At 43.8% G+C, this 27,305-nt stretch overlaps 1 long non-coding RNA gene across 1 annotated transcript; it reads left to right on the top strand.

The window, feature by feature from the left end:
• Positions 1-9,797: 9,797 nt before the first annotated feature.
• On the top strand, positions 9,798-13,001 carry LOC138849787 (uncharacterized). The gene is made up of 2 exons (XR_011388957.2): positions 9,798-9,947; positions 12,764-13,001. It is a non-coding gene; the product is annotated as an uncharacterized LOC138849787 (long non-coding RNA).
• The last annotated feature ends 14,304 nt before the right edge of the window (positions 13,002-27,305 follow it).

The following is a 27,305-nucleotide window of genomic DNA, read 5'->3' on the forward strand; positions in this document are numbered from 1 at the left end:
CTTTAAGAGACCATGATCTATGCCAACTGCAGAGAATCTCTGGAAAAAGCCAGATGTCAGGAGCCCGTGTACCCGGTCAGCAGCAGCCCAGCTCTTCTCTGGCTTTATTCACTGCTCAAATCGGAGCCAAACTCTCAACCTCTGCATCGCCTCATACTGAAGTACAGACTCCGCCACTGTTTACTAATTATGCAACGTGGCTGAGTGTCAGGACGCGAAGAGGAAGGCAGGAAGGCAACCCAGCTGGGAATGGTGGGAAGTAACCCCGCCCAGCATGGCATCCTGTGAGGCATGCAGCAGGCCTGGTCTGATTAGGGATGCAGTGAGCATTTGGTGAAGGCCTGAGAGGGGCCCGTTTTGAGGTCACTGAGCTCCTGGTCCAGGCTCCTGCAAGATGCGTTCCCACCAGTGTTGAGACTGGCTCTTCAAAAAGATCACTGGCACCTACTGATGCAAAAGTTAGGCTGGGAGAAATGCCCAACTCCAGTTAGGAAATATATTTTAAAAGAGAGACCCCAGGCCTTGGGGTCTCATTCCTGACTCCAAATGAGGAGTCTCATTGAGCCTTATTCTGCCTCGTAAGCCGTCAAAGACACGAGGGTGAGATCCTCAGCACTGAGAAGCTGGCTCCCACTGATACATTCTGGCTCCAACTTGCACACTGATGAGCTGCATGGATTGTTCCCCTGGTATCTCTCGTCTTTCACAAAAACATGATGTTGTGCTATGTTCCGCGATATTCCAGAGTAATTTGGCTCAACATCACGGAGTGTTGGCAGTATTTAACAGCCTTGTAAAAATATACTGGCAAGGATTATTGGCCATGTGATATTTTTTTAAGCCACAGTGTTTGGGCTACAGTTAAGTGTGTGTATCACTTTTTGAAAGTTCATGATATTAATTAATACATACTTGCTTTAATTCTGACATCTATTTCCAAAGAGATGTTTATTCTAAAACAACAAACAAAAATCTCAGGTCAGAAAATTAACTAGTTGGCTCTGAACTTGGGCATGTTAGCTGTTACCTGTAACCTGTGTCTGCCAGTCTTCCGGCACTCTCCTTGCCTCTATGCTCATCTCTAGCCTGAGCTATGCATCTTTCCAACATATGACACCAATTCTACTGACTCTCTAAGGGCTTCCTACTCAGGAAACTGTGACCCACAGCTTTTCTAAAAGTTGAAGTGAGTGCTTGGCATTCTGACCTACTTGACTGTCTTCTGAGCCACGCGAGCACCTTGAGCTCATCCTGGGCCTTCGGCTGTGTCTTCCTATTCTGTACACTCAGCTGCTCTCTCACCTGCAGTCCCGGAGGGATTTACTCAGGTGCTGCTCTGATGAAGAGCTGGTAACCATGACCAGTTCTGGGTCTTCAGCTCCATGACAACCTCTAATCAGGTCAGTTTAAAATCTAAGTTTCAGACCACTTAGGTCTCAGCTGGAAAAGCACCCCTCTTGACACAACGTAAGGCTATGATTTCCCTCTCTCTGGCTATGGAGGCTGGAGTTCCTTAGATAGTATATTTGGCTAAAGTTTACCCCTACACTCTTCCTCTTTTGTCTTTTTATTATTCATTTTAGTTCTTAGAAAGACAGAGAGATACATCGTATCTACTGGTTCACTCCCCAAATGCCCCCAAACAGCCAGGCTGAAGCCAGACCCTAAACTCAATCCAGGTCTTCCACATGGGTAGCAGGGAACCACGTATTTGAGCCATCACCTGCATTGCCCCAGAACGGGCATTAGCAAGAAGTTGGAAAGGAGCACAGAGCCAGGACCCAAACACAGGCACCTGGATATGGGATGCAGGCATCCCAAGGGGCAATGTAACAGCAGCACCAAATGCCCATCCCCATCTTCCCTTCCAATGGGACATTTTAAATCATCCCGAAAGGAGGGATGATTTCCGGTTCCATGCTGTGTGGATAGAATCGGTGTGTCTTGAGTTTGTCCAGCATGCCCAGCATACTCATACCCTAGAAGGTTACTAGGGGCACCAATCTGGGAGTCAGTTAGGTCAATAGGTGTTCAGGATGACTAAAAGCTGTCATAAAAACACACTTATCTTTTATCCTTTCCACCTAAAGAGCACGCTCCTGAATGGACCCCATCAATCTCAGCTTTTTCAAAACCCTTCTGTGACCATCATGGAAAGAGGAAGGTAGAGGAGATGCAAATGAGAAAATAGTCATAAAGCTAAAGTAGTAGAAATCATTGAGTCACTATCTTTTTGAAAAAGGAATCTTGGGAAACTAGCAACTTAATATACCTACCCAGGATCAATAATGAAAGGCAGAGAACCACCATGTTTGTTCAAAAATATTACCTGAACAGCTGGAAGAAGAAGAATTTTAGAAATCTATCCTGGCCGGCGCCGCGGCTCACTAGGCTAATCCTCCGCCTAGCGGCGCCGGCACACCGGGTTCTAGTCCCAGTCGGGGCGCCGGATTCTGTCCCGGTTGCCCCTCTTCCAGGCCAGCCCTCTGCTGTGGCCAGGGAGTGCAGTGGAGGATGGCCCAGGTGCTTGGGCCCTGCACCCCATGGGAGATCAGGAAAAGCACCTGGCTCCTGGCTCCTGCCATCAGATCAGCGCGGTGTGCCGGCTGCAGCGCGCCGGCCGTGGCGGCCATTGGAGGGTGAACCAATGGCAAAAGGAAGACCTTTCTCTCTGTCTCTCTCTCTCACTGTCCACTCTGCCTGTCAAAAAAAAAAAAAAAAAAAAAGAAAGAAATCTATCCTAAGCACACAATTAGAAATCCAAATAAAATATATATTTAAAGTTTTCATTGCACTATTATTAATAGCAAAAATCAAAACCAATCTACATTGTAAGTGATAAAACAACTAAAACACATCAGTAAGTCAGAATATTGCATAGCCATTGAAAAAGATGCTAAGCTAAAAAGAATAAGGATGTAGCAAAATAGTCATGATTAAATAAAAAGCAGAATAAAAAAAGATTGTTCATACAATTTAAGTAGTACTATATTTAGTTCTAGTTATAAAATACTTTTATATTAGCAGTCCTTAATTTGAAGTGAAAGAATCCTGGGTCATTTTTATTTTCTTCTGTTTTCCAGATTTCCTGCAACATATATTACTTGCATAAACAGGAAAACCAAAGAGAACACTGGGAATTATAATTGGATAAGATTGTCATTTTACATAGAATACCTAAAAATAGCTAATTGCCCTATTGCATGAAAATGTAATTTAGTTTCCAAGTATGATTCATTAATTTAAATATTTACTGAGTGCCTATACCTAAAATTCATCAGATAAACTATTTATCCATGCAACAAGTATTTATTGGAAATTGACCTCAAGGTATATAAAACAACAAAGTAGATTCGCTGACCTTCCAGAGCTAAGACTTTGTGAGGAATTGGTGATACTGAGATAAAAAACAATTCTCCCTTCAAGCCACTCCACAATCCAGAAAGAGATTCAGACAAATGAATAAGAAATGGTGATGTTCTGCATAAAAGTCACTGTTCTGGGATGGGCATTCAACACAAAGGTTAAGACTTCATCTTACATTGACGTGCCTGTGTTTGAACCCTTGCTTCACTCTCAGTCCCAGCTTCCTGCTAATGTGCACCCTGGGAGGCAGCAGTGATGGCTCAAACACTCGGGTTCCTCCCACTGACATAAGAGACGTGTACTGAGTTCCAAGTTCCTGTCTTTAGCCTGGCCCAACCCTGGCTATTGCCGGCTTTGGGGGAGTGAACCAGCAAACAGAGGAGAGCTCTCTATCTGTCTCTCTTTCTTCCTCTGTCTCTACCATTCAAATAAGTAAATAAATAAAGTTAATGCTCTGCTAAGGGTACAATGGAATGTGAGATGAGGAAATTTGTGAAGCAAGAAGGGAAGAGAGCGTAACAGGGAGTGTTGGTCAGGAGCCTAATTCTCACACAGAATGCAATTAAACTGTGCAGGTTTCTTTTTTGGGTTCTATTAGATCCCTAACTATTTCATCATTGCCCATTCCAAAGGGGTCCAATTGCTTTTAAAATAGGCAACTTATGACAGATTCCATTTATGGGGCAGATGTTTGGTCTATTGCTTAAGAAATTGGTAAAAATGCCCACAGTATGGTAAAAAGAAATTGGTAAAAATGCCACAGAATAACTGAGTTTGACACTTACTTGTACATGGGTCTCTGCGACCTTTGTGGGAAACTTAGATTGATTCCCATTCAGCAACAGCCATTGAGGGTATTTAGGGAGCGAACCAGTAAGTAGGAGATTTCTCTGTCTCTTGTCTCTGTCTCTCTCTCCCCCCTCTGTCTCTCTCTGCCTGTCTCCCTGTCAAGTAAAAAAAATTAAAGGAGAGTCCATTTTTAATTGAAAACAAGGAAGTGCGAAGTTCTCCAAGTTCATACCTATCCCACCCCTAGTCATTGGATTGCACCCTTTTGTTTGTTGAGAACACTAAGGGAAGTTGAACATCTTTCCATCTGATCATTTGTTATAGCCCTCGTGTATTTTCTTGCTGGACTGTGGTCTTTACTTTTTATTTGTTGAATCTTATTTAGTATAGCTATTAAGTCTTTGACTATAATGTAAATTAAAACAGGTCATCTCAAAAAAATAAAATATTAAGTTAAAAAAACAAAATCACAAGAAGGAAAAAGAACTCTAAAGAATCCTATTTAATGACAACAAGGGGAATAGAATCCTAGAATCAAGGCAAAGGTATCTGGGAAAGAAGCCAATACTGTCTTGAGAATCCACCTTCCCTTTCCCAATTTGTATTAATTTTTATTTATTTGAAAGGCAGAGAGTCACAGAAATAGAGAGAGATAGAAACAGACAGAGAAAGATTATCTATCCTCTGGTTCACTCTCCAAATGTTCACAACAGCGAGGGCTGGGCTCGGAGCCAGGAGCTGAAAAATCAATCCGGGTCTTCCATGTAGGTGGGTAGCACCCACCTACTGGAGCCATCACCTGCTGGCTCCCAGGGTGCTCATTAGCAAGAAGCTGGAATTGGAAGCAGAGCTGAGACTCAAACCCTGGCATCCCAGGCAGCAGTTTAACCACTGTGACAAACACCTGCTCCTCCATTTTTTAAATGGCTTTCAAATATCTTACATAACACATGCATGAACTCCTACACTGTGTAGCAGTTTTCATAGGAGAATTTTACAGGTCAAAATGTCAGAGAGCCTAAATATGATCCAAAATCTGCTTTCCTATGATTAATGAGCAACAAATGACCCTCCATTGCCAACGTCTATTGACAAAAATTGATGTCTATGGGAAGTTTTTCATATTTGTGGGTTTCTGTTGCTACTCTTCCTTTGTGTTGGGACTGAAAAATATGTGATGTAAGTATGTTGAGAAGAGTAACCAGTGAAGGATGAGAGTAAGATTGTCAAATGCAGTTAGAAGCTAGGGGAAATGTGGCATTGATGAAAATGTCACCACTTTGTAGCACATCCTGGTGGGTCTAAGGACATCCAAGTTTTACGCATCGTCACTTATAAGACTCTTGTCTCTCTGATGATGAACTTCCAAGAACCTCAGAGTCATATATAAAGCTTAATTTCCAGAGACTCTGAAGTTCATTCTTCCCAACATTTGGACATATTTTTCCTTAGTCTTGACTTTCTAGACTTTTTACTACTATCTGTAATTTCTTCGTTCCTGATTCCTTGATTTTATTTTATCATTCTTTTCTTGTATCAGATCTGTCATGAGCAGGTCAAAATCTTGTTTTGTAGAAGGTTGAGTGTTTATAAACTCATGAAAATGTGATTCCCAACAAAAGCCCTGTGAAATAATTAATGCACACTGAAGCTCAAGTTTTCCAGAAGGAGAAACTAAAGTGTCAAGTTAGGTATTGAGTTACCTGGAGTATTTACAGGATGAAAGAGAGTGCTGAGTACCAGAAAGAAGTAAGTCACAGCAGAATTCTCTACATCACAGGGGAGAGCTTTGCCCTTTTTCATATACCAATAACCTAGTCTAGTCATATAACTGACATCATGTTCTTCTTGCTAAAACATTGCATGTCTGGCTAAGTGATGAAAATATAATGGAAAATGAACTGTCAGATCACGTAAAAAGTAGTGTTTGGTCTCCTAGGGAAGGGCCAGGAACAGAGACAGGAGTAGTCAGTAGAAGGAAGGAGAAAAGGGGTGGGGGAAAGCGAGCAGTTTTAAATGAAAAATTAAATTAATTTAAAAATCTAATTTAAAACAAAATAGAACAGCAGATGTGAAGGGAGTTGAAACTCCTCCTTGGATTGTATCCCCTACTCTTGCCTGTTCGTTCATTCAGCCCAAACATCATCCTATTTATACCAAATAGCAAAACTGGATTAATTAAGAAATAAAGTACTCCAGACAGTTCATTTCTAGGGATTGTTTGTATACAGCATGTATAAGAGGAAGGACATGCTTGCAATTTTAATTTTTCCAAAAAGAAAGACCACCACTGCTTCCAATGCTTTATAAGAGAAATCTTACAATGTGGGAGGAATTTCCTAATGTTCTTTACATCACAAATCAAACACTAGTGAAATAAGTATTTATGTTTGCAGCTCATTTATTCTTGCAACAAATATAAAGTTCACAAACTTCATGGAAAATGTAATTAAAATATGTTTATTTTGGTGAAGAAATTTTGAAGTCCATGCACTTTTTTATAATATGAATTTTACATGAGCTTTTTGAAGACACACAAACTTGTTTCACCAAAATAAACTAATTTTTAAATTTTATTTTCCACAATCTTAGTGAAATACCTTTGTACTTATTATCAAACACCTTCTGTGAGTCAGGAGCTACGCTAATTTCTCTGATACGTAGCTTCCTTTAGAGATTCTGCCTGCTTAGAGATATTTTGGGCATCAAGATCCAAACTCAAGTCATAGCCAGATTAGTTCTGGGAGACTTCTACAAAGGGATCATCAGTGAGACAGTTCATGTCAAGGAATGAGAGCATAAAACCGGTTTCTTTGAGCTGTCACACAACAAGTGTTAAAAAAAAAAAAAAGGCAGCCAGTAGGGAGCTCTGCAATGAATCTTGTGCTTTTCAAGAGGTAAACACTCCCTGGAGATGTGTGAATAGCAGATCTGAATGTCGTATTCCTCTCTCGGTCCTGCTGGTTTGTCTTGGGCTGGCAAAGAGCCTGATACCAGCCATACCACCTTGTAATAGCCTTGAATATTGTCCGGTTCCACCTTCACCATTTATAAATCCATTCATCATGCATTGATCTTTCTACTTAGGGATCTTTGCTTAACGTGTTTAGTTTTCTAAAATTTAAGATAACCATGTGATGGAAATCTGACTTTGCATATTCCTTTCTGCATGTGTTTAAGCATCACAGTGAAAAATTCTAGTAATCAGGCAGGAGAAACCAGTTGAGAATATTCCTGCGCAAAGGAATTGATATTGTAAAAGTTGACAAATCTTGCTAGCCAACACCAAAAGCAATAAAATCAACATTTCCTAAATTCTTACTAAGTACCATGCACTGGGTTATGTGTATCCATTCTGTATTGGTTTGCTACAGCAGCCATAGCAAAAAGCCATCAACTGAGTATCTTAAAAAACAGAAATTTATTGTCTCACAGGTTTTTTTTCTTTTTAAGATTTATTTCATTTAGTTGAAAGGCAGAGTCACAGAGAGAGTAAGAGAAGGAGAGAGGTTTTCCATCCACTGGTTCACTCTGCAAATGACTGCAATGACCAGAGCTTGGCCAGGCTGATGTCAGGAGCCTGGAACTCCATCTGGGTCTCCCATGTCAGGGGAAGGGGCCCAGTCACTTGTGCCATCTTCTGCTTCTTTACCAGGCACATTAGCAGAGAATTGGATTGGAAATGGAGCAGCCAAGACTTGAACTGGTGCTCCCATGGAATACCAGCATTGCAGGTAGCAGCTTAACCTGCTGCACCGCAACACAGGCTCCAAGTTCTGGAGGCTAGAAGTCCAAGCAAGGTGTCAGTGGAGGGGTTCCTTCTAAGGACTGTGAGAGAGATCTGCTGCATGCCTTTCCACTAGATTCTGGTAGTTTGCTGGCAGTCTTTGCGGATGCATCACCATGATGTCTTCCTTCCTCTTCCCCCAGTGTCCCCCTTGCGTGGGTGTTTCTCCTTGTTGTGAGAACATTAGCAGGTATTGGATTATGGTTCATTCTAATGGCCCCATTTAACTAGATCCTATGTAAAGACCTTATTTCCTTTTTTTCTTTTTTAGATTTATTTACTTATTTTTGAAAGAGTTATAAAGAGAGAGAGAAAGCAATCTTCCATCTGTTGGTTCACTCCCCAGATGGCCACAATGGCCAGTGCTGAGCCAGGCCAAAATCAGGTCTCCCAGGTAGGTTACAATGGTCTAAGCACTTGGACCATCTTCTGCTACTTTCCCAGGCACATTAGCAAGGAGCTGGATTGGAAGTGACCAGCCAGGACACGAACTGTTGCCCATATGGCAGTGTCACAGGTGGCAGCTTTTCCTGATATACCCAACACCGGCCCCTTAAGACCCTGTTTCTGAATAAAATCACCTTCACATGCACTGGGAGTTAGTGGTTCAACACTTTTGGGGAGATACAATTCAATCCCTAAAACGTGCACTATCTTCTTTGATGCTCACACCAGCATGCAGAGGCGAGGCCTGGGACTGTCAACATTGCAAGCTGGGATGCTGTGGACTGGACAGTTTTGCTTACCTTTTCTGCCAGACAAATGGTAGAATCACAGTTGGAGGCAGGCAGTTTGATCCAAAAGGCGTCTTAGTCACTGCATGGGATCCCTAAAAGAGCATGAAGAACGTCCCTGACCTTTCAGCTTGGCTGCACGTTATGCACTGTGACCATCCACTCCACTCACAAGAATATTAACCACCCACGATGGAGCAACTGCTATGCATACTGCAATTGCATTACACACGGAATCCCCAAAACAACTTTGGAAGTCAAATGCCTATTATCCCAGCTCACAGACAAACAAGTTGAGGGTCAAAGGGAGGAGAACACTTGACCAAGTGTTGAGCCAGGTTGTAGGTGCCTCCGGCTACCAACCACCACCACTGGATCCTGAGCACGTAGAAGGGCAGTTCAAAAAGACCATGGGAATAAATGGAATTAGAATGGGTTAAAAGATATTTACTTTGGGGCCAAAGCTGTGGTGGAGCAGGTAAAGCCGCTGCCACCTGTGACATCAGCATCCTATATGGATGCCAGTTTGAGTCCCAGCTGCTCCACTTCTAAACCAGCTCCCTACTAATGAACCTCGGAAAGCAGTGGAAGATGGCCCAAGTGCTTAGGCCCCTACATCCACATGGGAGACCTGGAAGAAGCTCCTGGCTCCTGGATTTGGATCAGCTCCGCTCCAAGCAATGAGGCCATTTGGGGAATGAACCAGCAGATGGAAGGTCTCTCTCTCTCTCTCTCTCTCTCTCTCTCTCTCTCTCTCTGTAACTCTGCCTTTCAAATAAATAAATCTTTTTAAACAAGAAATTTGCACAAAAATTTGAAATGTATTCATTTTTTTCATGACAACAAATTTCTCACCAACTTTTCAACATACCCTTATATTTTTCCCAATGTGCTATGCTAATTTTTAAACAGAGCTTGGGGATTATTGGACTATCGTACAGTCACATGAAAAAATAAAAAACGCAAGTAAATCTCACAGTGGTCTGTTTGTAAAAGCACTCAAAAAACAAGTCTCAATGCCAATGAGTCTGAGTCAGGGAAGGAAGGTGTAGGAAAACATCAACTGTTTGTGTGATTACCTGGGCAACCAAGCCTGTAAGCGTGCAGTGACTAATCAGCTAGGGCAGCCAAGAGATGTTTATAGACAAGGGCCAGTTTCATTCTGTACCTGTGATTCGCCCAGCTATGGATGTGAAGGGGGGAAATGCATCTATTCATTTAGCATAATGATGGATCAGAACAAAAGGAGAAATCATTTCACTTCTGCTTAGGTGAGACATTTTCATCTTTCTTAAATCTCTGTATGTCTATTTTCACGTTCACAGCAACTGACAGACTGTTTTAGATGAAAATGTGCCTGTGTCGAATGCAAAGGAAGGACAGCTTTGAGGGGTGGGCTGTGTGCTGAAGAGGCGAGTCCATGTTTGACAAGTGTCAAACTCAAATGGCCATTGATTGGGAAAAAACTCGAGCAAAATAATATTAAGGATTTCTGGAGGTTGTGGACCATTACCGGTTTCCAGCCTTCTGACAGTCAGAGAAACAGCAAATGCAGAGCTTCGCTCCCCAGGGCCTTGCAGCTTGCCAGCTCTCTGCGAGCACTGGTGGCTTTACAGTGCCATCATGTGGCCACCTTGCAATCCGATCAAAACTGCTGCCAGGCCAAGCCCCCGCAGGATGAGTGGCTACCTTTCTGGTATTGTTGTGTGTGGCAGGCAGCCTGTGAGACCACTGCAGGCCAGGCGTGCCTCTGTTAGTGGCAGCAAGTGTGTGTGCACTGGGGAAGGGAGGGAGGCAGGGTTGGGTGGGACAAGGAGAATCCAGGCAGCTGGGCTTGGCCATGTAGATAGGCAACTAGCAGAGGGGATATTTAATCACTTGGGATTAGTGACACGCTAGTAGGCTTGGGTTCATAAGCAAGACTTTAATCCTTGAGAAGAGGAATTGGCAAGAGTAAGGCTGAACCCCAACCCTGATGAGGTGGGTGGGACCAGGAAATCAAGTAGGATTGGAGTTAAAACCCAGTTACGTTCTTGGCTGGCCACTTGCTTTTAAAAGAAACAGGGCAGCTTGCGTGCCACACTCAAGGGCACCCTGAAGTCCAGCCCAGCTCTGCCGGTACACTCCACGCAGGAGAAATTGAGGCCTGGAGACCCATCAGTAGGCAGGGCATGAAGGCAGGATGGGCCAGTGGATAAGCAGTTTACAGGCTCTGAGGAAATGAACAAGAACCAACCAAGTGAGAAAAGCAAATTTATTATTTTATTATTTCTTATTCTGAGCTTGCTCTAGCGAAGGAGTCAGCCACTGTCAACTTGGCAGAGCAATTTGGGCAGAGCACCTAAGGCAGGCAGAGCAGTTTAACAGTGGAAAAGACGGCAAGCTTCACATATGCCCTGCCGCGAGGCTGTTGACCTGGGGAGGCTGCAGGTGAGCTATCCGAGAGAGGCATCCTGCACGACTGGTTAGGAGAAAGTGTGTGTTTGGTTTGTTTTGGTTGGTTCTCAAGTTGGACGTGTTGACAAAAACCTAAGAGAAGCGGTCAGTTATTAATCTGGTCCTGGCCACGTGGGGCTGATCGATGTGGAAGGTACTGTTCACCTTCCTGAATCTTGCTCGAGATAGGCATCTGGCTTCCTGTAAGTCTGACTTCTGCATGCTGGCTTCCTCCGTTGTTTACTGTAGACGAGGAGCTTGGTTTCCTGGGTACGTACCCTGCTGCACATTCTGGGTCAATGTTCTATTTTTGTGGTTAATCACTCAGCTCTGAGTGGCTATGACCTGAGGAGCAGCCAAGGAGCAAAGGGCCAAGGAGGCTCCCTCATCTTGAGTCTGACAAGCAATGAGGAGTTGCAATGAGCCAAAGACCCCACCCTATCCCCACTCAGAATCAAGTCCGAGAGGAGTAGTTGGAGGCCCAATAGTGAAGACTGAGGTATCTCATGGATTAAACCAACAGCTAACATGAAGCCTTACTAACCCTTACTCCAGCCACTCTATGTGGCCGAAGCAGCTTGTTCATTTGCTGCTTTGGTCGTGGCTAGATAAAGAACTGGGAAGATGGTTAAGCTTCAGGAGGAGGGGGAAAATGGAGTTTGTGCTGGTGGTAGCAATATTAGCTGGCATTTTGTGGGCGACAGGGGAAGGTAAGAGACATGACACAGAGCCCATCACTACCCCATTGGGTGTCTTGGTACCACTAATGACGATTGGGAGCCCTGGTCCAATCCTGTTGAGTAAAAGTATTTGATTTCCTAGAGATGCAGTGACCACCATTGAGACAGGGCAATGGTGCTGCATATGCAAGGCTCTGGTGCACCTCTGGGAGGGAACCCCAGGGATGGGCACTGCTGTGGCACATGTGGGCCAGCTCCTACCCCCCCAGCACATGCTACCCTCAACTAGGAAAGGCACATGTGGGCCAGCTCCTACCCCCCCCCCAGCACATTCCTACCCTCAACTAGGAAAGGCACATGTGGTGCAGCTCCTACCCGCCCCCCCCCCAGCACATGCTACCCTCAACTAGAAAAGGCACATGTGGGCCAGCTCCTACCCCCCCCCCCAGCTCATTCCTACCCTCAGCTAGGAAAGGCACATGTGGGCCAGCTCCTTCCCTCCCCCCAGCACATGCTACCCAGCACGACACTTCCCTTATTTGTCAACTCCATATGAGCGACTGTTAGCACAGAAACTTTACTTGCAGCGAAACCGACTGTATTCTAAACTGTCTCTAGAAATGGGAAAATTTTCCAGAATGAGTTGTTTAGGAAAAGCCTGGAGATGAGTGTTCCTTTATTTGTTTATTTATTTTTAACTTTCAAGCAGAGATTTCTTCTGTGTGAACACTTCAGGATCCCTGAGGGATAGCATGGAGTCATCCTCAGGTTTCAACTGTAATTTTAGCCATGTCCACACTCAGCCGATCAAGTTCCATATTATTTTTCTTTATATATATTTTCATATTTGTATTATTTATTTGGAAAGGGAAATTACCTCACTCTCAAATATGTAAAACTGGCGGTCAGCACTGGAACACAGGAGAGTAAACTGCACTGGTTGAGTCTTGGTTGCTCCACTTCCAATCCAGCTCCCTGCTAATGAGCCTGCCAAAACAGCAGAAGATGGCCCCAGTCCTTGCCCCTGCACCCATGTGGGAAACCTAAATGAAGCTCCTGGCTCCTGGCTTCAGCTTGGCCCAGCCTTGGCTGATGTGGCCATTTGGGGAGTGAACCTTCAGTTGGAAGATCTTTCTCTGTTTCTGCCTCTTCCTCTCTCTCTGTAACTCTGCCTTTCAAATAAATAAATCTTTTTTTAAAATGCAAAAACAGTTCACTTGTCATAAATAGGAGGTATCCCTAAGTATAAAACCATAATTAATAAATAAAACTGTTCACCCATGGACTATTTCCAGATTGTCCCCTATTGCAGTCCTGGTACTAGGGCTGCTTTGGGGAAATACTCATGCAGTAGTTAAGAGCTCTGGTGTTAGGTGGCCTGGGTTCCACTTTGGCTGTAAAACTATGAGTCAATACTTAGCCTCTTTAATTAAGTCAGACTTTCTCACCTGTAAAACAACATGTTTTCTTCACGCAGCTGATGTGAGGATATGGTGAGACCATACAGACATGATGCAGCACAATGCTCACTGTACAGTTAGCAGTATCAACGGTCACTATAATTATCATGATCACCCCTTTGGACCGGGTCACCAGGACATAGCTTCTCCCAACAATTGGTCCTCAAAACATCTACACCTTGTCTGTGGACAAAAGTAATGGTCAGAATATACCATGGGTGCATGTCTTGAAAGATTTGCAGGCTGCTAAAAATAGAAATCCAAGTCAGCAGAGTGGTCAGGCCCTCCATGTTCAAATTCCAGCCAGTGACTGTGTGAGCCTAAGTGTGCCCATCAACTTTTGATTTTCATTTTTGACATTACCCATCCTTTCCTAGCCCCTTGGTTTCCTGTGATGTTGTTTTCCTCCTGCCACTCACAGAATCTGTCAGAGTCCCAGCAGGAATCAGATGCTACACAAAGGAATGACTACAGAGTGTCATGACAGAACTGTTTACAGAAATGTGGGGAAGAATTAAAGAAGACATCAGAAGGGGTGAGCCTCTAGCCCAGCTGTTAAGATACCCACATCCCATATCAAAGTGCCTGGGTTTAATGCCTGGCTCCTGATTCCAGCTTCTTGTTAATGCACCCTGAAAGGATCAGCAGTAGTGGGGTCCCTTTCACCACAAGGGGGCTCTGAGTTGAGTTCCTGGCTCCTGGGCATTTGGGGACTGAACCAGTGAATGTGAACGTTCTCTCTCTCTCTCCCCCTCTGGCTTCCAAATAAATAAATAAAATTTTGTTTCAGAAAGGAGATAACAAAAGATATTCAAGTGCCCAGGGCCTAGCAACAATATTCTCTGTTAGCCCCTAAGGCCTAAGGAATACGGTAGGGAGGTACTGGAAGCCAGGAGAGCCCCAGCTGTGAGAGGCCAGCCCACTACTGCTCTGAGTTGGAGTTGTGGCCCTGCAGGGACCAGCAGGGAGGCAGCAGCAGAAGTATCCATCGTGATGGATTTTCCTGCTGGCCTGTCCCCTCCCAGGATCTGAACACAGTCAGAAGCTAGATGGCAAAAGAGTACACGCCATGGCATGCTTAGAGGCTACCAGAGAAACAGCAGTGGGTCTGATGGGCCCAGTAGAGAGTAGTCAACACACTTACACAGCATCTGATGCTTACAGATCTGTGATGCCCCTTTGTATCCCTGAAATGCTCAGGAGAATGAGACGCGTAAGTCGAAAGAGTGAGAGGCAGGTACCTCTCATCTAGTGCCCTGATAGAGCACCCCCTGCAGGCCAGGGACATCTCACGCGACCTGGCAGGAGCTGAACACTTGCCTGCAAATACAGGAAGCAGGACTGAAGCCAGCCAGCCAGCCAGAGCTCTGCTACCTCGAAGCATGACCTTGGAGGGGAAGGGAATACTCCAATGGAGAGACCCTTATAACTTCCGTCTGTGCCATGAGCTAGCAAGATCAGGAAACAATGAAATTCAATCTCTTACCAACTAACAAAGAAAAGGTGTGCTCCTCAAGTCTTTGAGAGAAGCACGCACCCCTGGGGCAGATAGATGCTAAACACCTGAGTCAAGCTGCTGCTAGCAGCACTTTGGAATAACCTCGACAGACTGCGTGCTGGTGTGAAACCAACAGCTATCAGCACTGCGGGCTTCCAGGCCCCACCTGAGGAAGGTAGACGCCCACCACTGCCCCCTACCCCCTCCATCTGCCTCGCTTCTTTGAATGCTACTGTAGGGTGCATGTCCCAGCAAGCACAAATAACACTGTCTTGAGCAAGGAGATCAGCCTGTTCTCTCTGTGCCTTCTCACAACCTAGCCAAGCTAACAATCCTGTTATCATTGCAAGCCCCAGTCCTCTTCCCCTGTCTAATTGTGGTAAAACACACATAAAATTTATTTTAGTCATTTTTAGGTGTAGACTTAGTAGTGCTAAGAACATTTGAGCTGTTGTAAAACCAGTCTCCAGAACTCTTTTCATCTTCTAAAACTGAAATTCTACGTCCACTAAACCATTCCCTTTTCCCATCCTGAATTTCTCGCCTGTGCATCTCTTTCATACAAGTAAGATCACACAGTCTATGTCTTTTTGGTGACCGGATTATTTCCCTTAGTATAACATCCTAATGGTTCTTCAATTTGCAGCACGTGTCAGAATTTAATTCCTTTTAAGGCTAAATAATATTCTATGGAATGTAAGCTCCACATTTCATTGAGCTATTCTGTTGTAGGATTCTTATGTTGTTTCCACCCCTTGGCTATTATGAGGAATTCTAGGGCCACAGATGTGCAAATATCTCTTCAAGCCCATGATTTCAGTTCTTTGGGGAATATACCCACACATGGTATAGCTCTTTCTTGCTTGTCTCCATGCCTACTGTTTTCAGAGACACAGTGAGTTTATTTTCTGAATAAAGTAATGTGTGTTCTCCCTGCATCCCATGAAGCAAGTTTATGGGAGAGGAAGGGCCTAGGATTTGAACTCATCGCTCTGGGTTTTAAGACTTCCTGCTAACCATTTACTGACTGTGTAACATGGACTAAATTTCTTAACATTTCTGAAACTTTATTTTTCACCTATAAATGGAACACCCATAATGTTAGCTACTTAGGGATTCTATAATACAGTACTGGCAAGTGGGTGATTAACATAACAGAGATGTGTTTTCACAGTTCCAAACGCTGCAAGGCCAAAGTCAGGGCAGGAGTTTCATGCAGAGGTTATGACTGCATGGGACATCCACATTCCATATATGAGTGCCTGAGTTCAAGCCCTGAGCCCCATTCCAGCATCCCGCTAATGTGTACCCTGAGAGGCGGCAGGTGATGGCTCAAGGAAGGTTCCTGCCACTCATGTGAGAAACCCAGATTGAGTTCTTGTCTCCTGGCTTTGGCCTTGCCCAGCCCTGGCCTTTGCAGGCATTTGGGATGTGGACCAGCAGATGGGAGCCCTCTCTCTATGTTCCAAATAAATAAAATACATTTTTTAAAAAATACATGCTTTAAAAAAAAAGTCCCAAATCAGGTGTCAGCAAGTCTGATTCCGTCCTGGGAGTTGAGAGTGAATCTGTCCCATACTGCTTCACTAGTTTCTAGCGCTTGTCAGCATTCCTCAGTGTCCTTGGTCCACAGCCACAAGACACCAACGTCCGCCATCTCCCATGTGTCTGAGTCATGACTTGGCATTCTCTTTACTATGTGTGTCCAAATGTCTCTTATAAGGACATCTATAATCGGATTAAGACCTAATCCAGTGTAACCTCATTTTAGCTTGACTACATTGGAAAAGACCTCATTTTTAAATCAACTCACCTGCACAGGTACTGAGGTTAAACTACCTATTTGGAGAGTAGACAGAAGCACCCACCACACTCACGCCCCAGGACTTCCATGAGAAATGGATGCATTCTGTAAGTGCTGAAGCCTCACTCCGGATGAGAGTGACGGTCACGACCGAGCTGACGGTGAGCGGTTTGTCTTTGAACACACAAACGTCCTCCTCGCCGTGCTGCATGATTAAGTGCTGTGGCCGTTCCTGTGCACCGAGTGCTGCTCGGGGTCCAGCCAGGACTGCGTTAGCCACGAGTTATTAAATGTTCCATGGCAGTTTCACCCCTGGGAGGAGGACAAGTATTCAGCGTGAACTTCAGCAGATCGAATCTGGCTCCTCAAACTTTCTATTTTTGTTGTTGTTGTTGCCTTTGGTGTGAGAACATGCCAGCTTCCGCTTGGCTGTACCCACCTTGTCCTGGAAGAGAGCGCCAGCCTGTGATGATCTCGGGAAGTGACACCGTCAGGGCTGTGAGGTGACTATGTCCTTCGCTGGCCCACTGAACAGACACCACATCCAAAAATACCACACTCCAGAGAGGCTGGCTGCCCGGCTGATGTATTGTCTTCAGATGTTCGCTTGTGTCCTACATAATGTTCTCCAAGCTGGGACACACAAAACAGATTTCCTGGGAATAAGGATAGAAATGATTAACTCTCAACACTTTAACTATATTGCAGCTAAATGACTTGCTTGCCCGTGTGCCTTGTACTCTGGAGGAATAACCGTTTCCAACATATGAAAATCAGCATTTCTGGAAGAGGTAAAATTAAGGGATGATTATTTGGGTTTAAAAAGGATTCATTATGTGACTCCATGAAGGAGAAGATGTTATAACACTAATAATAAGATTTCACTTAACGTTTTTCTGAGCTCATCTATTGAAAAAGCTGTACTGATTATCACAGCCTCTTTCCAGAATAAGCAATTCTGGGGCCCTGGGCTGCACTTTTAAAGGAGTTCAGCCAAGGAGTCAACTATCTCCCTCCATCCCCCCGTTTGGCACCCTGCAATCAGGCTGCCCAGGTCACTGCCAACCCCGCACTTGGCTGTTGAACTGCAGGCAACTAGAAAGAAGTGACAAACTCGGTGACACACACTTCTCAAAGGCTTGGACAGGGCCACCTAATGATTAATTTGCAGAGGCAGCTTTGATATAAGATCAACACCAGGACAATTTGACTGGGCAGGTTGTCAACCCTAAGGCAAAGTCAGTTAAAAAAAAAAAAAAAGTGTTGCTATTTTATGCTCCCTGTGTCTAGTCAGTTTTAATGAGCTGTGGCTTTCTAGTGAGAGAATTAAAGAGCCATTGCTAATAGGGATCTATCTAAGCAAGGGACTTGAGAGGAAAATGGCCACCTTCTCCTCTGTGCTGACCAGCTTCCTACAGCCATCTGAAGTAGCTCTGGCTTCCACACCTCCCAGTAGACAGATCACCAGGGTAGCTTCTTTCCAGCTGCAAAATCCTGCTCAGTGCTGCTAACAGCATAAGCGACTCTGATGGAAAGGCTAGGGAAAATGCTTCCATGTATTACCTAGTCAATCAATTCTAGCTTTAATAGAAGTGATGGTGGTGCGCACAAGAAGGTGTGGCTTGTCAATCCTAGCGGGATTCGGATGACAGGATTCTGAAAGGGAATGAGGGGCAGCCTCCCCCAACCCTAATCCCCTTTCACTTTTTTTTCCTTCTTGCAGTGTGGGAAAGGAGACTCCATTTCTGACAGAACCAGCCTCTGTTCTTTTGCCTGTGCCCTTGAGACTTGAGACTGCAATGGCAGAGAAGGGAGGCAAGGGGGCCAGATGGCCGGCATTGTGTTGCGAGTAGCTGGACGGTGCGGATGAGATGATGCTGATTAACAGCCCTGAAGGAAAGCTGAGAGCGGGGAAATAGCTGAGAAAGGAAGAAAGAATTGCCCTGGGAGCCCAGGGAAGTGGATCTTGCCTATTGGGTACCTCTTGTGCATTTGTCCTCCAAAGATGAGGCCTGACTGCCTGAACTGAGTTTCATGGCTTCCCCTAGGGGCTCTCTCATGAGCCAGGAGGAAATGGAGAATAAACTTCACTGAAGAAGTAAACCCAACCAGACGACCCAGAAGCGTGGGAAATGGCAAACAATAAAGGCACAGGTGGCTGAAGTGTTCCTTTTCCTGCTCACTTTCTCAGCACACCCTTACGTCGCCAGCATCCTCTCCCATCACACAGACGCCACCACGAGAGCAAGCTACACCATTTTCCTCCCAGGTGCCTTGTCTTCCTGCACATCCTAGTAGTCACCCTCCCTCTTCTGCCAGCATGTTAAACCACTGCCCCTTGGGGTCAGCACCGTGGTGCAGTGGGTTAATCCTCCACCTGCAGCACAGGCATCCCATATGGGCACCGGTTCTAGTCCCGGCTGCTCCTCTTCCAGTCCGGCTCTCTGCTGTGGCCCGGGAGTGCAGTGGAGGATGGCCCACGTGCTTGGGACCTGCACCCACGTGGGAGACCAGGAAGAAGCACCTGACTCCTGGCTTCCCATCAGCACAACTCCATGAAGAAGCAAGCTCCTGGCTCCTGGCTTCCAATCAGTGCAGCTCCAGCTGTTGCGGCCATTTGAGTAGTGAACCATCTTTCTCTCTGTCTCTCCCTCTCACTGTCTGTAACTCTACCTCTCAAATAAATATGTAAAATCTTTAAAAAAAAAAAAAACAGTGCCCCTGCCAGCGTTTAGACTGTCTCATTCCAGGGGCTGGAGACCCACATCAACCTGGGCAGTCCATTCAAAGAGGGGAGCAGGTGCTGGCATTGCATCAGCTGCAGGACAAACGCCTCTCAAGCACCTGTCTGAGAGAGTTAATTTTTCATTTCTGGTACTAAGTTGGGGTTTGTTACCTGGAATCAGGAAACCCTGGCCATTTGCTTGCAGGAAGAAAAAGACAACTTGAACACAACCCTCTGTGCCCTTTTCAGAGCTGCTCCTATACAGGAGCTGGGGGAGAGTTTATAAAACTGCAGCCTAGACCCTGATGGGAAATGCCAATTAATTTATTTTTAAATGGGTCACTAAATATCCCCAGTAGTGTTTTTTTTTTCCTCATGCCTTAAATATGCAGCATTATAGGAATGTGTGACACTTGCACTTTGTGAAATTCTTGGAATATTTTCCTCCAGAAGGAAACAAGATCTCTATCTTCATTTACTCACCTGACTCTTTCCCCTGTCTCAGTGCTGTAGAATGTGTCAGGGATATTCTTTAAAATGTCCTTTTATCCCTAGGAGTAACTCTGCGGGTAGGAAAGCCTGCTGGGACACAGCACTCATGGTTAAAGGTTTCCGGATAGCGGCTGGAATATCTGAGAACAGGGACTCAAATGTGATAACCCGAAACAGCCTGCTCCCTGGCAGCTCTGGGAGAGATCTGTGGTTTTGGCACTTGACTCCCTAATAAAGAGGAAGCTCTCTGGGGTGCTCTTGAAACCACTCAGGCACAGGAAAAAAGAGACTGATTGAACTTTGGTCGTCCCTGTGTTTCAGTCACTTTACTGCTCAGTTGCACACTGAGAACCAAACTGGAAGGAGAAAGGAGGAATCTTCCTTCTGTTTCATGAAATGGGCACACAAATGCTGCAGAGGGAGAGTGCAGACAGAACAGCGCTCTAGCCCCAGATGTGCCTGTTCCAGCCCCAGAACCTGTGTGTCACCGGACAGGGCCAAAGGGACTCTACAGATGAGGGTAAGGGAAGGATCTTGAGAGAGTGAGGTTTGACAATTATCTGTGTGGGCCCAATATAATCACAAGAATCCTTTTAAGTAACAGAGAGAGGCAAGCGGAGTGAATGTCAGAGCGCTGTGATCCAAGAGAGGTAAGACTGGACGCCACTGGCCTTGAAGGTCAAAGGCAGCCAAGAAGCTGGAGGAGACAAGGAAATGGACTCTCCCAAGGGCTTCCCGAATTCAGGCTTCCTGATGCCCTGAGTTTAGCCCAGTGAGATGCCTTTTGGATTTCTGATCTCTAGAACGTTAAGACAAGATGTTTTTGATGTGTTAAGCCACCAAGTGTGTAGTGATTTGTTGCAGCAGCAGTAAGACACTACACAGGGAGAAAGGCGAAAATTAGTATTCCTTAGAGATTGCTGGATGCCAACATAACCTGCCTGGATAGCTACATATCTCATTTGATGTTAAAACCACCACAAGAACATGAAAACCATTTTTCCAGGAAGTAAACTTCTTTAAGGCAAAGTCTCAGTTTTATCCATTGCTGTGTCTTCAGCACCTAGAAAAATGTCTGGATGGAGTAGTTACACAATAAATGTTGCTGAATGTGTTAGCAAACAACACTCTGGGCCAGGCCTGTAGATGTAATACAACCTGCAGCCACCATGCTTTATTGAAAATGACCGACATGTTTATTAACCTTGTCTCTCCCCATCCTGTTCCACACCAGCATCCTCTAGCCACTTGGCTGGTCTAGCCTCAGCCACCTTTGCGTCTCCAAAACTCCTCCATCTCCAAGCCTGAGGGTTCTTTTAAAACCATATACTGGAGCATCTCTCCCTTGCTCCTACTGCAGGTGCTGGGACAGAGAACAAACTCTTTGGTAGGGTCTGATAGTTGCATGCTCTTGCCCAGCCTCAACCACATCACTCTTCCCATGTCCCACGCCCCTTGCGCCTCAGATCCTGGGCATATGCCCTTCCCTCTGGCCTCAGTGAGTTTCCTTCCCCATTCCTCTACCTCTCCTAGGCAACTCCTGCTCATCCTTATTTCCTGTAGGAATCATTCCTTAGAGAGCCTGCCAGATGTGCTGATACCTCCCCAACCTCATGCTCCCACAGGATCCTTGACTATTCCTTTGGAGCGCATGTCACTGACTTCCCAACACCCAGCAGAAAACTTGGAACAAAACAAAGCACATCTATGGCATAAATGAACTTACTGGAGGTTAAGCAATTTCCCCGAAAAATTACACAGCTTGTTGGTGCTGGAGCTAGGAATAGAACATAAGTGATCTGACTTCCATAGCCTTCCACTATTCCACATGGCCTCTCTAAGAAATTCCTTTGGAGTTGTCTGAAAAACAGAGGAGGGACACATGATGAAGACTGGAAAAGCGACTGCTGTAGAGCTGAACCACAGAAAAGGAACAGACTCAGACAAGTCAGTTTGTACAGGGGCAATGGAGATGGAGCCTGGGCTTTGTATATGGTGGCTTTTGGTCGAGGGGGAGAAGTGGCTGGGCTGCCAACAGCAAGAAACCCCACAAAGCCTGACAACCACCACCCCCTCGGCCCTGACCGATTACTCGAGCAGTGGCTGGCACTCCGTCGACTCTGCCATCACATCTGTGCCTGAGGATGAGAAGACGATCAAAACGGAGCTAGTGAATTGTGAATCTCATCCTAGCTGCCTGCCCCCGAATTTCCTGTTGAAGTCCTAACCTCAGAATGATTTTATTTGGAAATAGGGCTTTAAGGAGGTAATTATGGTTAATGAGATCATAAGGGCGGGTCCTAATCCAGTAGGATTCGTTTTAGTAGAAGAGGAAAAGACAGCTCTGTCCGCACATACACACATACTGAGGAAAGGTCGGGTGAGGACACAGAGAGAGGAGAGATGCTGGCTGCAAACCTCGAAGAGAGCCCTCCTCAGAGCTTCCCCACGCCACCACCCTGATTGCAGACTTTCAACTTCCAGGACTGTGAGAAGATAAATGCCTGCTGTTTCAGTCCCCAGGTGATGGTATTTTGTTATGGCAGCTGGGCAGACTAGGACAGTGTCCAGATTTGGTGGCACTGAAATGTACAATTTTCTGGATAAGAAGATTGCAGTAAAATTAATATCCGCTCAAGGGAATGATAGTGGAAATCTTCTATTTGGCCAGTGCAACATCAATGCCTCTATTCTTCTCATAATAAGTACCTTGGTTTTCCTTTGGAAAATATTAGACTTCTCCTGACAGTACTCCAACCTCTACTATACCAGTCTTGGTGGAATTGTCAATTTCACCACAATTTCCTCTTGCCAAGAAATGGTCAAATAACCCAAACTAGTCCAGACTGTAGCAGGAATTTGAAAGTTAAACACAGTGACATAAATTGAAAAAAATATTGGTGCTAACTGATTTTGATGAGAGTACCTAGGGAAAAATACTGCCCAATAAATCCCACAATCCAGATTCCTGGAGCTACCCTAGCTCCTGCCCTTTCCAAAGTCTGGTTGGTCAATTGCTTCTTTACTTCAATAAAACCTTCTATATTTTTGCAACAAATTCTTTTGTAATTTGTGTTACTCAGATTTGGACTTGGTTCCTTGCAATCAAAGAACTCTGAGTAATACAAGGCTGTATCAAATATGCTTCTGATTTTTAATGCCAATAATTATGCAACTAAAATGTATATATATTATGGAAAGCTATATGATTTGGCTAGAATGTTACTTTTAAAAACTTTAGTGATTAATATACCCATTAGGAAAAACATGTGCTTTCTTTCTGGAAACTTTCTTTATCAGTAGAAAAAGCATATTTTTTAGCAACAAAAAAACCTAATATTTGGCCATCTGGGTAACAGAACAGTAGGTAAGTTTTCTATTCTGAAATCTAAAAATGATGAAGAGACTAAAGAAAATAAAATATGCTTTCACATCAAAATTCTGGTTGATAGAGACCTGGAAAATAGTTGAATCCACCTGGTGAATCAATTTCAACCATAGTCCCAGCTTTGCCTTGCATGAAGTTTGGATTGGAGCATATCATTCTTAGTCTATTTTAGCTCTTCTCCTGAAACTCCATGTCAGAGATCTGGAGCCACACTGTGAATTGGGGAGCTCTCAGGGCAAATCACCATGACTTTTTTAGTAGCATTCTCAAATTGAGGAAAGTTGGCCCTCTTTCCCAGGTTTATTTATATTTTGTATATCTATAGGGTGGTATGGAGGATGGGAAGATGTTAATCTATAATGATGAATATTTAAGAACATGTATTCGCTCCCTGAAATAGCTCTGACATTTTAATCTGTATCATTTTTTAAAGAACAATTTAATTTCCAATTTTTATTGGGAATCACATCATTTTTACAAAGGACTTTATAAAATGTTATATGTAGAGCTTAAAGAATGATAATAAGCACTCATAATGTTTGAGAAATAAAACATTACCAGTCCCTTGGAGTTTCATGGAGCCCCTCTCCAATTACTTCTGCAGAAGCAATTACTCTCCAGTCTTTTGTATTGATCGTTCCCTTGTTTTGCTTTATAATTTTATCTTACATCTGTGGTACTCTAAAGGATATATTATGTATGTTTCTCTGTCATTTGAATCTTTATTTCGACATTGATTTTTAGATTATCTAAGGTAGATGCATGGACCTTTAGTTCATTCACTTTGCATTACTACATAGTACTATAGCTTATTAATATTCAATAATTTGCTTCTCCATTTACAGATAATCAGGTTTTTTTCTCTTAGGGATAAGGTGTCTGTGAATGTTTCCTAGTGTACATGTGTATGCATGTGCAAAAGTAAGTTTTAGGCACATACTGGAGTAGAACTGCTGGATCATAAGTTAGGCACAAGCTCAAGTCTCCTACAAAATGCAAATATTTTAGATATAGCTATGCTAGTTTCTATTTTCACAAACAGGGTTAGTTTCCATTGTTTTGCACCTTTGTATTGAGGGAAGACGACATGGCTTAGTAGCTCTACTGCCTCTTTCTCTCCCTAGAAGAATGGTAAGGGGTTGGAGGAGCCACACAACATGGTAACTCTTCTGCCTGTGAGATTTCACCATGTGATCCTAGCAAATGTAACTCTGCCCCTTTCATGACAGCAAATGATAGACCTTTGAGTTTTTGTCAATCTGCTAGATATACAATGGTAGCTAGCATCCAATGGTTCTCTAGGCTTCTTGCCTCCTAGAATTTACATAGATAAGTAATAGATTCCCACAATAAACACAGCTGAACTGTGTACACAGTGAGATATTACAGAAATAATGGAATATTATTTCTGAGGCAAAGTCATAAAGGACATCGCAGTTTTTGCCTGCATTTCTTTGGGCTCACTTGCTCTAGGAGAAATCAGGAGCCATGTTGTAAGGATGCTCAAGCAATTTCTGCACATGGCAACAGCCACTGGCCAATGTCACCCCACTAGCCATGTGAGTGAGCCATCTTGGAAGCACACGCTCCAGTCCCTGTCAAACCTTTGGATGACTACAACTCAGCTAGCTAATTGATGTTAATTGTTATATAGTAACTGTATTTGGTATGGGAAATATTTCTTTTTTTTTTAACTTTTATTTAATGAATATAAATTTCCAAAGTACGATTTATGGATTACAATGGCTTCCCCCACATACCGTCCCTCCCACCCACAACCCTCCCCTTTCCCACTCCCTCTCCCCTTCCATTCACATCAAGATTCATTTTCGATTATCTTAATATACAGAAGATCAGCTTAGTATACATTAAGTAAGGATTTCAACAGTTTGTTCCCACACAGAAACATAAAGTGAAAAATAATAGATGATTTTTTTTAAATGATGATGAAATCAGATCAGACCTATTGTCATGTTTAATCCCAGTGAGAGTCAAGTTGGGAGTTGATAATTTCTTTTTTTTTTTTTTTTTTTTTACAGAGGATCAGTTTAGTATACATTAAGTAAAGATTTCAACAGTTTGAACCTCCATAGAAACACAAAGTGAAATATATTGTTTGAGTACTCGTTATAGCATTAAATCTCCATGTACAGCACATTAAGGACAGAGATCCTACATGAGGAGTAAGTGCACAGTGACTCCTGTTGTTGACTTTACCAATTGACACTCCTGTCTATGGCATCAGTAATCTCCCTATGCTCCAGTCATGAGTTTCCAAGGCTATGGAAGCCCTCTGAGTTCTCCGACTCTTATCTTGTTTAGACAAGGTCATAGTCAAAGTGGAGGTTCTCTCCTCCCTTCAGAGAAAGGTACCTCCTTCTTTGAAGTCCTGTTCTTTCCACTGGGATCTAACTCACAGAGATCTTTTGCCAGAGTGTCTTGGCTTTCCATGCCTGAAATACTCTCATGGGCTTTTCAGCCAGATCCGAATGCCTTTAGGGCTGATTCTGAGGCCAGAGTGCTACATCTGGTATGGGAAATATTTCAAAGCATGTACAAGGTAAAGGATCAGATTAGAATAACTGGCATATCTATCACAGGTGTATTTCATTTTTTATAAAGTCTCTGTATTAGCAGTCAACTTCTTAACTGCAGCCTTGTATTCTTCACCTTTTTTGTTACTTTCATTAAAATATCTGACTGGAGCTTCTCAGCAAGGAAAAGCTTTAGTTTGCCTTACAATTTGGAGGTTTGATGTTCCGGATCAGGCAATCCCATTAGTCTGGCTTTTGGTGGAGGCTGACAAAGGTGGGCAGGTGTGGAGGAACAATCATGGTGAGCCAGAGAGCAGAGACAAGCTAGGCTTGTCTCCCACGTGAGTGGCAGGAAACCAAGTACCAGAGTCATCACTCCTTACCTCCAAGGACCTACATTATTGGCACAAAGCCAGAAATGAAGGTAGATCCAGCACCTGAACTCAAGTACCCTGATATGGAATGCAGGTGCCCCAAACAGGGTCTTAACCATTACATCAAATAGCCACCCCACAGTTCTACTTCTTATCATCCTGAGATGGAGCCCTTTAAGGTGTCAGCTTTAAGTGTGTTCCAGATGGGTTCTTCACTTAGGGCAGACGCTGGGCTTCATCCTGTGCTGCGGTACTCCGTGTGCTGACCAAAAGAGGTCTCTAGGTTTCTGATGTTTAACTGGAACCCTCAGAAAAGGTCAGTTTGAATTTGCTTGCTTTCCAGAGCTTCTGCTGTCACTTCTGTGTGGGAAACCTTTGATCTTACTTTCCTTTCAGAGTATCAATACATTATAAATTTTTTTTAATTTGAAAAACTATTTATTCAAGATTTCAGTTTCTCAAATAGGAAAGTCATTCTGGATGTGTGATCTACCATACTACCAGAAGTGTAAATACTAATTTCCTAACATTTTTTAATCAATATATTTCATAATAGAAAAGCAATCCAGAATGAATTACAATGCTGAGTTATAGAACAAAAGAGCAATAACCAACCAGTAGAGCCTGCTCATGGGCCAAACACTTTGCTAGACTTTCTTTTCTGAGCAAATGCTTCCTCCAGAGAACTTATTAATTTTCAAATGTCAGAGAAAATTGTCATTTATCTTTCACACAAAATATCCACAATTGAGTATAAACAAGCAGAATCAAACAAGATTTACTCTGACCCAATTCTTTAACTCAGTGAGTAGTCTCAGCCCAGTGATGTTTATGAATATATTCTATTGCCTTTGGCTCTTTGTCCCCTGATATTTTGAGCTCTGAGTGTTGATTAAATTTAAGGGAGCATTATGTGAACATCCTATTCTCTAATCTCTTCACCACCAAGGGAAAAGTTAATTGAATTCTAATGTTCCGGAAAGGTGTAACTTAATGCCAGGGTAATAAATAGATTTCACTTCCAGTGCCAACTTCCATTGAGTGGTAGTAACTACTTAGATCACTGAGTTGCAAAGAATTAGAGGACTACGTTCCCATTCAAATAACAGGATATTGTAATCCATCAGAGGAATCTGTGACAGCTGGGTTGGGTAGGGCACGGTTGGGAGTGACTTGCATGTAAGGCAGTGGGAGTTGGAGTAAATAAGAAGTGAATGAAAAGCGGTAACTACAATTGT

Source organism: Oryctolagus cuniculus, chromosome 5 (genome assembly GCF_051225735.1).
Source record: "Oryctolagus cuniculus isolate XC-2025 breed Fujian yellow rabbit chromosome 5, ASM5122573v1, whole genome shotgun sequence".
In the NCBI taxonomy this organism is placed as follows: Eukaryota; Metazoa; Chordata; class Mammalia; order Lagomorpha; family Leporidae; genus Oryctolagus; species Oryctolagus cuniculus.